Source organism: Pristiophorus japonicus, unplaced genomic scaffold (assembly GCF_044704955.1).
Source record: "Pristiophorus japonicus isolate sPriJap1 unplaced genomic scaffold, sPriJap1.hap1 HAP1_SCAFFOLD_512, whole genome shotgun sequence".
NCBI lineage: Eukaryota > Metazoa > Chordata > Chondrichthyes > Pristiophoridae > Pristiophorus > Pristiophorus japonicus.
Window position 1 is genome coordinate 357,575 of NW_027254418.1, and position 12,732 is coordinate 370,306.

The 12,732-nt window shown below is 46.5% G+C and overlaps 1 protein-coding gene and 1 long non-coding RNA gene across 5 annotated transcripts in view; one reads left to right on the forward strand and one right to left on the reverse strand.

Moving 5' to 3' along the window:
* Positions 1-12,056, reverse strand: part of LOC139253804 (uncharacterized) — a 68,271-nt gene extending 56,215 nt beyond the window's left edge. For both annotated transcript variants that reach the window (XR_011591987.1, XR_011591986.1), the window contains exons 1-2: positions 11,968-12,056; positions 11,241-11,412 (exon numbers count right to left, since the gene is read on the reverse strand). This is a non-coding gene — a long non-coding RNA (uncharacterized lncRNA). The remainder of the gene's footprint in view (positions 1-11,240; positions 11,413-11,967) is intronic.
* A 386-nt stretch (positions 12,057-12,442) lies between these two features.
* LOC139253807 (zinc finger protein 239-like) overlaps positions 12,443-12,732 on the forward strand; it is a 35,232-nt gene continuing 34,942 nt past the window's right edge. For all 3 annotated transcript variants that reach the window (XM_070873565.1, XM_070873570.1, XM_070873569.1), the window contains exon 1: positions 12,443-12,583. The gene's annotated coding sequence lies outside the window, so the exon portion shown is untranslated. The remainder of the gene's footprint in view (positions 12,584-12,732) is intronic.

A 12,732-nucleotide genomic window follows, 5' to 3' on the forward strand; every position in this document is an offset into this window, starting at 1 on the left:
CCATTCTGCAAAGGACCCGTTCATCCCGACTCTGTGCTTCCTGTCTGCCAACCAGTTCTCTATCCACGTCAGTATATTACCCCCAATACCATGTGCTTTAATTTTGCACACCAATCTCTTGTGTGGGACCTTGTCAAAAGCTTTTTGAAAGTCCAAATACACCACATCCACTGGTTCTCCCTTGTCCACTCTACCAGTTACATCCTCAAAAAATTCTTAGTTAGCCATGGCTGGTTCTTCTTAAGAGTCTTTCTTTCTCACTGGAATATATCTTTGCTGAGAGTTATAAAATATCTCCTTAAATGTCTGTCACTGCTTATCTACCATCTTACCCTTCCTTTGTAATTGCCTTTATTTAAGTTCAGGGCACGAGTACGAGACCCAAATTTCTCAGCCTCAAACTGAATTTGAAATTATACCATGTTATGATCACTTTTCCCAAGAGGATCCTTTACTATGAGATCATTAATTACACATTACCAGATCTAAAATAGTCTGCTCCCTGGTTGGCTCCACATCGTATTGTTCTAAGAACATCCCGAATACACTCTATGAACTCTTCCTTAAGGCTACCGTTGCCAATTTGATTTGTCCAATCAAAAAGATTAAAATCGCCCATGATTATTGCAGTATTTCTTACAAGCCTCCATGTGTTGTTGATTTATATGCTGTCCTACAGTGTAGCTACTGTTAGGGAGCCTATAGACTACTCCTACCAGTGATTTATTTTCCTTATTATTTCTTATCTTGACACAAACTGGTTCTACATCTTGATCTTCTCGGAGAAGAAAAGGCTGGTGTTTACAACCATCTTCAGCCAGATGTGCCGAGAGGATGATCCATATCGGCCTCCTCCTAAGGGAGCCAGTCTTCAGCCAATTCGATTCACTCCATGTGATATCAAGAAACAGCTGAATGCATTGGATACAGCAAAGGCTATGAGTTCCGACAATACACCGGCTGTTGTACTGAAGACTTGTGCTCCAGAACTAGCCGCACCTCTAGCCAAGTTGTTCGAGTACAGTTACAACACTGGCATCGATGCGACAATGTGGAAAACTGCCACAAAAAGCAGGACAAATCCAATCTGGTCAATTACCGCCCCATCAGTCTATTCTCAATCATTAGCAAAGTGATGGAAGTTGTCACCAACAGTGGTATCAAGCGGCACTTACTCACCAATAACCTCTCACCGATACCCAGTTTGGGTTCCGCCAGGACCACTCGGCTCCAGACCTCATCACATCCTTGCTCCAAACATGGTCAAAAGAGCTGAATTCCAGAGGCAAAGTGAGAGTGACTGCCCTCGACATCAGGGCAGCATTTGACCGAGTGCGGCATCAAGGAGCTGTAGTAAAACTGAAGTCAATGGGAATCTGGGGGAAAACTCTATGCTGGCTGGAGTCATACCTAGCACAAAGGAAGATAGTTGTGGTAGTTGGGGGTCAATCATCACAGCCCCAGGATATCGCTGCAGGGGTTCCTCAGGGCAGTGTCCTAGGCTCAACCATCTTCAGTTGCTTCATCAATGACCTTCCTTCCATTATAAGGTCAGAAGTGGGAATGTTCGCTGATGACTGCACAGTGTTCAGTTCCATTCGCAACTCCTCAGATAATGGAGCAGTCCATGCCTGCGTACAGCAAGACCTGGACAACATTCAGGCTTGGGCTGATAAGTGGCAAGTAACATTCACGCCACAAGTGCCAGGTAATGACTATCTCCAACAAGCAAGAGTCTAACTACCACCCCATAACATTCAATGGCATTACCATAACCGAATCCCCTACCATCAACATCCTTGGGGTTACCATTGACCAGAAACTTAACTGGAACAGCCACATAAATACTGTGGCAACAAGAGCAAGTCAGAGGCTGGGTATTCTATGGTGAGTGTCTCACCTCCTGACTCCCTAGACCCTTTCCACCATCTACAAGGTACAAGTCAGGAGTGTGATGGAATACTCTCCACATGCTTGGATGAATGCAACTGCGACAACACTCAAGAAGCTCGACACCATCCAGGACAAAGCAGCCCGCTTTATTGGCACCCATCCACCACCTTAAACATCCACTCCCTCCATCATCGATGTACCGTGGCTGCAGTGTTTACCATGTACAAGATACACTGCATCAACTCGCCAAGGCTTCTTCGGCAGCACATCCCAAACCCGCGACCTCTACCAACTAGAAGGACAAGGGCAGCAGGCGCATGGGAACACCACCACCTCCACGTTTCCTTCCAAGTCACACACCATCCTGATTTGGAAGCATATCGCCATTCCTTCATTATCGCTGGGTCAAAATCCTGGAACTCCCTCCCTAACAGTACTGTGGGAGTACCTTCACCACACGCACTGCAGCAGTTCAAGAAGATGGCTCCCCCCCATCTTCTCAAGGGCAATTATGGATGGACAATAAATGCTGGCCTTACCAGCGACGCCCACATCCCGTGAACGAATAAAAAAAAGAATCAGAACCATCTGACCTCTCAAGTCGGCGTTAAAGATTCCATGACGTTATTTCGAAGAAGAGAGAGATTTCCGGTGTCCTGGCTCACATTTATCCCTCAACCAACATCACTAAAACAGAAGCCGTGAAAAGGCTCAAAAATGGGACAGTCGGTAACAGGACATCAATTAGCCTCCTCTTGGAGAAATCAAGGAATCGACATTGTATGTAGGAAACAAAGCTGATTTATTTGACAGTTGTTTGACAGAGGGTGCAGAAAAGATTTACACGAATGATTCCAGGGATGAGGGACTTCAGTTACATGGATAGACTGGTGAAGTTGGGGTTGTTCTTCTTAGAACAGAGAAGGTTGAGAGGAGATTTGATAGAGGTGCTCTAAAATCATGAGGGATCTGGACAGAGTAGAGAGAAAATATTCCCATTGGCGGAAGAGTTCAGAACCAGAGGACACAGATTCAAGGTGATTGGCAAAAGAACCAAAGGTGACATGAGAAAAAACTTTTCTTTAAGCAGCGAGTGGTTAGGATCTGGAATGCACGGCCTGAAAGGGTGGTGGAGGCAGATTCAATCGTGGCTTTCAAAAAGGGAATTGATAAGTACATGAAATAAAACATTTGCAGGGCCACGGGGAAAGGGCAGGGAGTGGGACTATTTACAATGTATATTAACGACTTGGAAGAAGGGACTGAGTGTAATGTAGCCAAGTTTGCTGATGATACAAAGATGAGAGGAAAAGCAATGTGTGAGGAGGACACAAAAAATTTGCAAAAGGAAAAGACAGGCTAAGTGAGTGGGCAAAAATTTGGCAGATGGAGTGTAATGTTGGAAAGTCTGAGGTCATGCACTTTGGTAGAAAAAAATCAAAGAACAAGTTATTATTTAAATGGAGAAAGAATACAAAGTGCTGCAGTACAGCAGGACCTGTGGGTACTTTGGAGGCAGTTCAGAGAAGTTTCACTCAGTTGATTCCGGAGATGAGGGGGTTGACTTATGAGGAAAGGTTGAGTAGGTTGGGTCTCTACTCATTGGAATTCAGAAGAATGAGACCTGATCTTATCAAAACATATATGAGGGGGCTTGACAAGGTGGATGCAGAGAGGATGTTTCCACTGATGCGGGAGACTAGAACTAGAAGCCGCCCATTTAAAACAGAGATGAGGAGAAATTTCTTCTCTCAGAGGGTTGTAAATCTGTGGACTTCGCTGTCTCAGAGAGATGTGGAAGCTGGGACATTGAATAAATTTAAGACAGAAATAGACAGTTTCTTAAACGATAAAGGGTTATGGGGAGTGGGCAGGGAAGTAGAGCTGAGTCCACGATCAGACCAGCCATGATCTTATTGAATGGTGGAGCAGACTCGAGGGGTGGTGTGGTCTACTCCTGCTCCTATTTCTTATGTTCTTATGACTAGCTGAAGTGCTCTTGCAGAGAGCCGGCATGGGTTCGATGGTCCAAAAGGCCTCCTACTGTGCTGTGACCATTCTATGATTCAATGATATCCAGAAAATTAAACTCCAGCCCAGATATAGGGATTAATTCCACCAGCGGCAACATGTTTCAGTCCTGGATGTGATTAACGGCAACAATAACAACAGAGTCCAACCCCTGCAGTCACTAGTGAACTCGCTGGTGTGTCAGCAGGTTGGATGATCGAGTGAAATGCTTCTCACACTCGGAGCAGGTGAATAGCCTCTCCCTAGTGTGAACTCGCTGGTGTGCTAGCAGGTAAGATGATGAGTGAAAGCCTTCCCACACTCAGAGCAGATGAACAGCCTCTCCTCAGTATGAATGCGTTGGTGTGTCAGCAGGTGGGATGATCGAGTGAAACCCTTCCCACATTCAGAGCAGATGAATGGCCTCTCCCCAGTGTGAACGTGTTGGTGTGTCAACAGGTCAAATGATCGAGTGAATCCTTTCCCACACACGGGACAGGTAAACGGCCTCTCCCCAGTGTGAACACGCTGGTGTTCAGTGAGCTCGGATGAACGAGTGAATCCCTTCTCACACATGGAGCAGGTGAATGGCCTCTCCTCAGTGTGAATTCGCTTGTGTACCAGCAGGTTGGATAACTGAGTGAATCCCTTCCCACACATGGGGCAGGTGAACGGTCTCTCCCCAGTGTGAATTCGCTTGTGTATCCGCAGGTTGGATGACTGAGTGAATCCCTTCCCACACACTGGGCAGGTAAACGGCCTCTCCGCAGTGTGAACACGCTGGTGTTCAGTGAGGTCGGATGAACGAGTGAATCCCTTCCCACACACTGGGCAGGTAAACGGCCTCTCCGCAGTGTGAACACGCTGGTGTTCAGTGAGCTCGGATGAACGAGTGAATCCCTTCTCACACATGGAGCAGGTGAATGGCCTCTCCTCAGTGTGAATTCGCTTGTGTACCAGCAGGTTGGATAACTGAGTGAATCCCTTCCCACACACGGGGCAGGTGAATGGCCTCTCTCCGTTGTGATGCCGTCGATGAGTTTCCAGCGCAGAGGGGCAATTGAATCCCTACCCACAGTCTCCACATTCCCACGGTTTCTCCATGGTGCGGGTGTCCTTGTGTCTCTCCAGGTTGGACGATCAGTTGAAGCCTCGTCCACACACACAATATGTGAACGGTTTCTCCCCGCTGTGAATGGTGCGATGTTTTTTCAGGCTGTGTAACTGGTTAAAGCTCTTTCCACAGTCACTGCACTGGAACACTCTCACTCGGGTGTGTGTGTCTCGGTGCTTTACCAGTCACACTAATGTTTAATATCTTTTCTCACAGACAGAACAGACAACCGTTTCTCCTTCCACATTCAAAGGCCGATGATATACAGGTGAAAGTAAACTAGCACAAACTATAAAAACAGTCTCTACTGGTATATAAAAAGGAAAAGAGTGGCTAAAGTAAATGTTGGTGCCTTAGAGGATGAGACCGGATAATTAGTAATGGGGAACATGGAGATGGCAGAAACTCTGAACAGATATTTTCTATCAGTCTTTACGATAGAGGACACTCACAATATTTCAACAATGGATAGTCAAGGGGCTATATGGGGGGAGGAACTTAACACAATCACAATCACTAAGAAGGTGGTACTCAGTAAGATAATGGGACTAAAGGCAAATAAATCCCCTGGACCTGATGGCTTGCATCTGAGCGTCTTAAGAGAAGTAGCGGCAGGGATTGTGGATGCATTGGTTGTAATTTACCAAAATTCCCTGGATTCTGGGGAGGTCCCAGCAGATTGAAAAACTACAAATGTAACACCCCTATTTGAATAAGGAGGCAGACAAAAAGCAGGAAACTATAGACCAGTTAGCCTAACATCTGTGGTTGGGAAAATTTTGGAGTCCATTATTAAAGAAGCAGTAGCAAGACATTTGGATAAGCAAAATTCGGTCAGGTAGCGTCAGCATGGATTTATGAAGGGGAAGTCATGTTTGACAAATTTGCTTGAGTTCTTAGAGGATGTAACGAACAGGGTGGATAAAGGGGAACCAGTGGGTGTGGTGTATTTGGACTTCCAGAAGGCATTTGACAAGGTGTCACGTAAAAGGTTACTGCACAAAATAAAAGTTCACGGTGTTGGGGGTAATATATTAGCATGGATAGAGGATTGGCTAACTAACAGAACAGAGAGTCAGGATAAATGGTTCATTCTCTGGTTGGCAACCAGTAACTACTGGGGTGCCGCAGGGATCAGTGCTGTGACCCCAACTATTTACAATTTATATTAATGACTTGGAGGAAGGGATCGAGTGTAACGTAGCCAAGTTTGCTGACGACACAAAGATGGGAGGAACAGTAACGTGTGAGGAGGACACAAAAAATCTGAGAAGGATATAGACAGGCAAAGTGAGTGGGCAAAAATTTGGCAGATGGAGTATAATGTTGGAAAGTGTGAGGTCATGCACTTTGGCAGAAAAAAAAATCAAAGAGCAAGTTATTATTTAAATGGAGAAAGATTGCCAAGTGCCGCAGTACAGCGGGACCTGGGGATACTTGTGCATTAAACACAAAAGGGTAGTATGCAGGTACAGCAAGTGATCAGGAAGGCCAATGGTATCTTGGCCTTTATTACAAAGGGGATGGAGTATAAAAGCAGGTAAGTCTTGCTACAGCTATACAAGGTATTGGTGAGGCCACAACTGGAATACTGTGTGCAGTTTTGGTTTCCATATTTACGAAAGGATATACTTGCTTTGGAGGCAGTTCAGAGAAGGTTCATTAGGTTGATTCCGGGGATGAGGGAGGGTTGACTTATGAGGAAAGGTTGAGTAGGTTGGGCCTCTACTCATTGGAGTTCAGAAGAATGAGAGGCGATCTTATCGAAACGTATAAGACTTTGAGGGGGCTCGACAAGGTGGATGCAGAGAGGATGTTTCCACTGATGGGGAGACTAGAACTAGAGGTCATGATCTTAGAATAAGGGGCCGCCCATTTAAAAAGGAGATCAGGAGAAATTTGTTCACTGAGGGTTGTAAATCTGTGGAATTCGCTGCCTCAGAGAGCTGTGGAAGCTGGGACATTGAATAAATTTAAGACATAATTGTACAGTTTCTTAAACGATAAGGGGATAAGGGGTTATGGGGAGTAGGCGGGGAAGTGGAGCTGAGTCCATGATCAGATCAGCCATAATCTTATTGAATGGCGGAGCAGGCTCGAGGGGCCGTATGGCCTACTCCTGTTCCTATTTCTTATGTACTGTCTAATGAAATGCTCCCAGGGCAGGTGCAGCATGGGTTAGATACAGAATAAACCTCCACCTACACTGTCCCATCAGAGACTCCAAGGGCAGGTACAGCAAGCATTAAGTACAGAGCAAATCTCCCTCTACACTGTCCCATCAAACACTCCAAGGGCAGGTATGGAACATAAGAAATAGGAGCAGAGTAGACCATTTGACCCCTCGAGCCTGCTCCGCCATTCAATAAGATCATGGCTGATCAGATCCAGGCCTCAACTCCACTTCCCCGCCCACTCCCCATAACCCTTGACTCCCTTATCGTTCAAAAATCTGCCTATCCCCACCTTAAATACATTCAATGACCCAGCCCCCACAGCTCTCTGAGGTAGCGAATTCCAAAGATTCACGTCCCTCAGACAAGAAATTGCTCCTGATTTCCCTTTTAAATGAGCGAGCCCTTATTCTGAAACTATGCCCCCCAGTGTTAGATTCCCCCACGTGGGGAAACATCCTCTCTGTATCTACCCTGTCAAGCCCCCTCAGAATCTTATACATTTCAATAAGATCACCTCTACGTCTTCTAAACTCCAATGAGTACAGGCCCAACCTTTCTCATTATGACAACCCCTTCATCTCAGCAATGAACCTCGTGAACCTTCTCTGAACTGCCTCCAGTACAAGTATATCCTTCCTGAAATAAGGAGACCAAAACTGTACGCAGTACTCCAGGTGTGGTCTTACCAATGCCATGTACATTTGCAGCAGGACTTACCTAATTTTATATTCCATCCCCCTTGCAATAAAGGCCACCATTCCATTTGCCTTCCTAATTAATTGCTGTAACTGCATGCTAAATTCTTGTGTTTCATGTACAAGGATCCCCAGATCCCACTGTACACAGCATTTTGTATTCTCTCCCCATTTAAATAATAATTTGCTTTTTTATTTCTCCTACCAAAGTGAATAAGCTCACATTTTCCCACATTATACTCCATCTGCCAAAGTATTGCCCACTCACTGAGCCTATCTATATCCCTTTGTAAATTATTGGAGTCGTCGTCACAACTTGCTAGGTTAGCAGTTTAGATACACAGTAAATCTCCATCTACATTATCCCATCAAACACTCCAAGAGCAGGTACAGCACGGGTTAGTTACAGAGTAAAGCTCCCTATCCATTGTCCCATCAAACAGTCCCAGGGGCAGGTACAGCATGGGATAGATAAAGAGGAAATCTTCCTCTACACTATCCCATCAATCACTCCCAGGGAAGGTACAGCATGGGTTAGATACAAAGTAAAGTCCCCTCTGCAATGAGCCATCAAATACTTGCAGGACAGATAAAGCACAGGTCAGATACAGAGTAAAACTCCATCGACATTATCCCATCAAACACTCCCAGGACAGGTACAGCATGGGTTAGATGCAGAGTAAATCTCCCTTATTACAACAGTGACTACAATCCAAAAGTACTTCATTGGCTGTAAAGTGCTTTGAGAGGTCTGGTGGTCGTGAAAAGCACCAAATAAATCCAAGTCTTTCTCCCTCTACACTGTCCCATCAGACACTGCCAGCCCATAATGAGCTGGGGTCAGTGAGGTTAGTCGCTAGGCACTGCAGTGATGTCATAAAGCAGGGCCATTTAAAGGTGGAGAGCTGGGACATCCTGTCTCAACACACATCCCGCTGTTCATACTGAGAATCCCCGGGGAATGGTCAGGGCCCAGAGTGTGGAACACAACCAAGGGGGAAAGAGAAGGAGAGACGGTGCAGTGTGGGAGATGAGGGAGGAGTCTGCTCATTCCCTGGGGCAGATCAGACAAAGTGCTTTGAGTGGTGGGTCCAGCAATGAAACTGAAAACAAACCAAAGGGAATAAATAAAGATCCAATCCAAGGGAACAAGCAACGGGTCATTAGGCAGAAATCACAACCGGCCGAAAGTTATTCAATGGGCAAACATCGATTGCTTATTGTGGGAAGTTCCACACTTCAACCATCCATTGAGTGAAGAAATGTTTCCTAACATCTCTTTTGAATGGCCTGGCTCTGATTTTAAGGTTATGTCCCTTGTCCTAGACACCCCAAGCAGCAGAATAAATTTCTCGCTATCTACCCTAGCAGTTGCTTTCAAATTCACATTAAATTCCCAGAGACTAGGGGGAGTATGGGTTGGATACAGAGTAAAGTTCCCTCTACACTGCCACTGGGCGAACTTCAGTGTCCAGCCCGAGTGCACTGGGCAGCTTATCGATTAAAATTCAGCAGCAGTACGATCTGTCACTGCACTGAGAACTTTCCACCCGCAGCTCCTGATCAGTTTCAGGTTAAAGCTCCCTCTAAACTGTCCCAGGGCAGGGACAGCACGAATTAGATACACAGTAAATCTGTGTCAGAGGAACTGTACCCCAGTGAGAGTCGGTGCCAGAGGAAACTGTACCCCAGTGAGAGTCGGTGTCAGAGGAAACTGTACCCAGTGAGAGTCAGTGCCAGAGGAAACTGTACCCTAGTGAGAGTCATTACAATTCGAAATATCTTCAGTTATCAGCAACAAATTGCATTAATATCGTGCCTTAAAAGTAGTAAAATGTCCCAAGGCAATTCACAGGACCATTATCAAACAAAATTTGACATCCAGTCACGTAAGGAAATATTAGCACAAGTGACTAAAAGCTTGTTCAAAAGGGTAGGTATTAAGGAGTGTTATAGAGAGGTTTAGGGAGGGAATTCCAGAGCTTATGGCCTCAGCAGCTGAAGGTACGGCCACCAATATTGGAGGGATGAAAATTGGGGCTGCTCAAGAGGCCAGAATTGGAGGAATGGAAAGATCTCTGAGGGTTGGAGGGTTGGAGGAGGTTATAGCAATAGGGAGGGACAAGGTCCTGGTCAGATGTCAAAACAAGGATAAGAATTTTGAAATTGAGGCATTGATGGAGCAGGAACCAATGTAGTTCAGCGAGCTCAGGGGTGATGGGTGAAGAGAAATTGATACAAGTTGGGATGAGAGGGCCGAGGACAGATTGAGTAGAATAGGCCTATATTCTCTGGAGTTTAGAAGAATGGAAGGTGATATCATTGAAACATAGAATTCTTAGAAGAATTGACAAGGGCCGGATAGTCTTGAACTAGGGATCGATCCTAGTATTAGGATGAGATCGCCTATTTAAGACTGAGATGAGAAGATATTTCTTAGAGTTGTGAATCTTTGAAATTCTCTATCGAATAGAGATCTTACTATATGGCAGAGTAGATGGGAGGGGTCGTATGGCCTATGCCTGCTATTTCTTGTGTTTCTGAGTAAGGATACGGGCAGGAGTGTTTTTGATAAGATTAAGTTTACGGAGAGTGCGTGGTGTGATGCCGATCAGGAGCGCATTGGAATAGTCCAATGTTGTGGTAACAGAGGCAAGGATGAGGAAGGGGCAGAGACCGGCGATGTTATGGAGCTGGAAGTAAGCGTACTCGGTGATTGAGGGAATATGGGTTCAGAAGCTCAGCTTGGGGTCAAGTACAACGCCAATAAATAAATTGTAACTCTCCGTATCTCTGTTTCAGTATATTAGAAAACTACATATCTCTAGTGATCAATTAATCGGAAATGCTTCAATATTAGTAGTTATCAATATATTTTCTTATAATTCTAAATGTTCATGAATGAATAATTGATTCTGTCAGTGATAGACCATGCTGGGACTTCAGATTGGTCTGTGCATCGTGATCAGTGAATTGACGACGTGCTTCCGGTTCAATCTTTCCAATGGCTTTCTCACCAGATGGGAAATATTTGAACATTGAGATCTGATGGTGTCGGTGTGAGTTCAGTCCCACCGAATGTACAGAGACGGGTCCATCTGCTGGGCTCTGCCTCAAACTGGAGTCACCTCTTAGATCAAAGCCCTTTACTCTAAAACACACACAAGATTCACTGTGACTGTGTTCAGAGACAGAAAGTGATCTCACTTCACATCCCATTGCACGGCCTCATGCTGGATAATTGTGCTCGGTGGTCAGACTCTCCCAGTCTCATTTCCTGTCTTACCTTGTAACCTGTGTGTACTATCTACAGGACCGGTGTGTATCTGAGTAAATGGCACTTTCTCTTACCTTTCTCCCCAGTCGATCTATTAAAGCGCTTTCAATCGGAAGGGGCTCCATGGTTGGTGCTCTCACAATCCTGTGCTGGTTCACCTGCTGTTGTTCCTCAGTCCACAATCCCGGTTTCCTTCCAGCTGTGGAACTTTCTCAATCACTCCGCCATTCACCGGGAGATCTAATTCTGGCAGGGCAGAAAATTAGAAGAATATTAATGTTGTGAAGTGGAATGTAGTGTAAAGTGTTTTTCCAATGTTTCAGAAAAGTATATGTCCAGTATTTCTGTTTGATTTTATCCTTTTCCTCAAGATTCCTGTCCCGCCCATCTGGACTGACAGAAAATCACCAGAATTCTCCCCGGGTTACACGCTGTCTGATCTCACTGGGCCCCCGGGTTACACACTGTCTGATCTCACTGGGCCCCCGGGTTACACACTGTCTGATCTCACTGGGCCCCCGGGTTACACACTGTCTGAGCTCACCGGGCCCCCTGGTTACACACTGTCTGATCTCACTGGGCCCCCGGGTTACACACTGTCTGATCTCACTGGGCCCCCGGGTTACACACTGTCTGATCTCACTGGGCCCCCGGGTTACACACTGTCTGATCTCACTGGAAGTTTCAGTCTATCTCCCGCATGTCCCCAAACACTGAGCTGCAGGGCTGTGTGTTCAGTCCGGTGTTTTCCCTCACAGACTCACCGCGCCCGCCCGCTCTGCCCCGGCCCCAGCCGCCCACCATCAGTCCGGTTCCCTGCGGCCCCCGGTTCCTCACATTGTCCAACCGCTGGTTGCAGCAAACTGCGCGGCATCCGGGAATTTGGGGTGGGGAGGGCGGTACCGAGGATGCGCACTGCCGCCACAGAGCGCGTTCGGTGCATAGTCCCGACCGTCTATTGGCTGCACGCAGCAGATTGCCAGCCACGCCCACCAATAGGAACCGGCAGCGCCACAGAGCCCCGCCCACTGTGTTGAAGGAACTCAGGGCAGCTCGGGGGTCACGTGGCTCCTGATTTGAAAACCGTTCAACCGCCTCACCGCGCGCCAGGCGGGGATGTCACAGTCCCGCCCACATCGCTTGTGACGTCACAGCCCCGCCCACATCGCGTGTGACGTCACAAGTGGCGTTGGTGCTGAGTGGCTTGGTTGTTCGTATTGCGCCTGCGCCGGACTCCCAGCTCACTCAATCCTTCACTCGTGCAATATTATTAATAACTTTTCTTTATAGAGCGCCTTTAACGTAGTAAAACGTCCCAAGGCGCTTCACAGCAGTGTTACAGGACACAACACATACATTTCACACCGAGCCACAGAAGAACAAATTGCGGCATGTGACCAAAAGCTGGGTCAAACAGGTAGGTTTGAAAGAGGGTCTGAAAGTAGGAAAGAGGCGGAGAGGTTTAGGGAGGGAGTTCCAGAGCTCGGGGCCCAGGCAGCTGAAGGGCCGGACACCGATGGTGGAGCGATTATCATCAGGGATGGTCAAAAGGGCAGAATTTGAGGA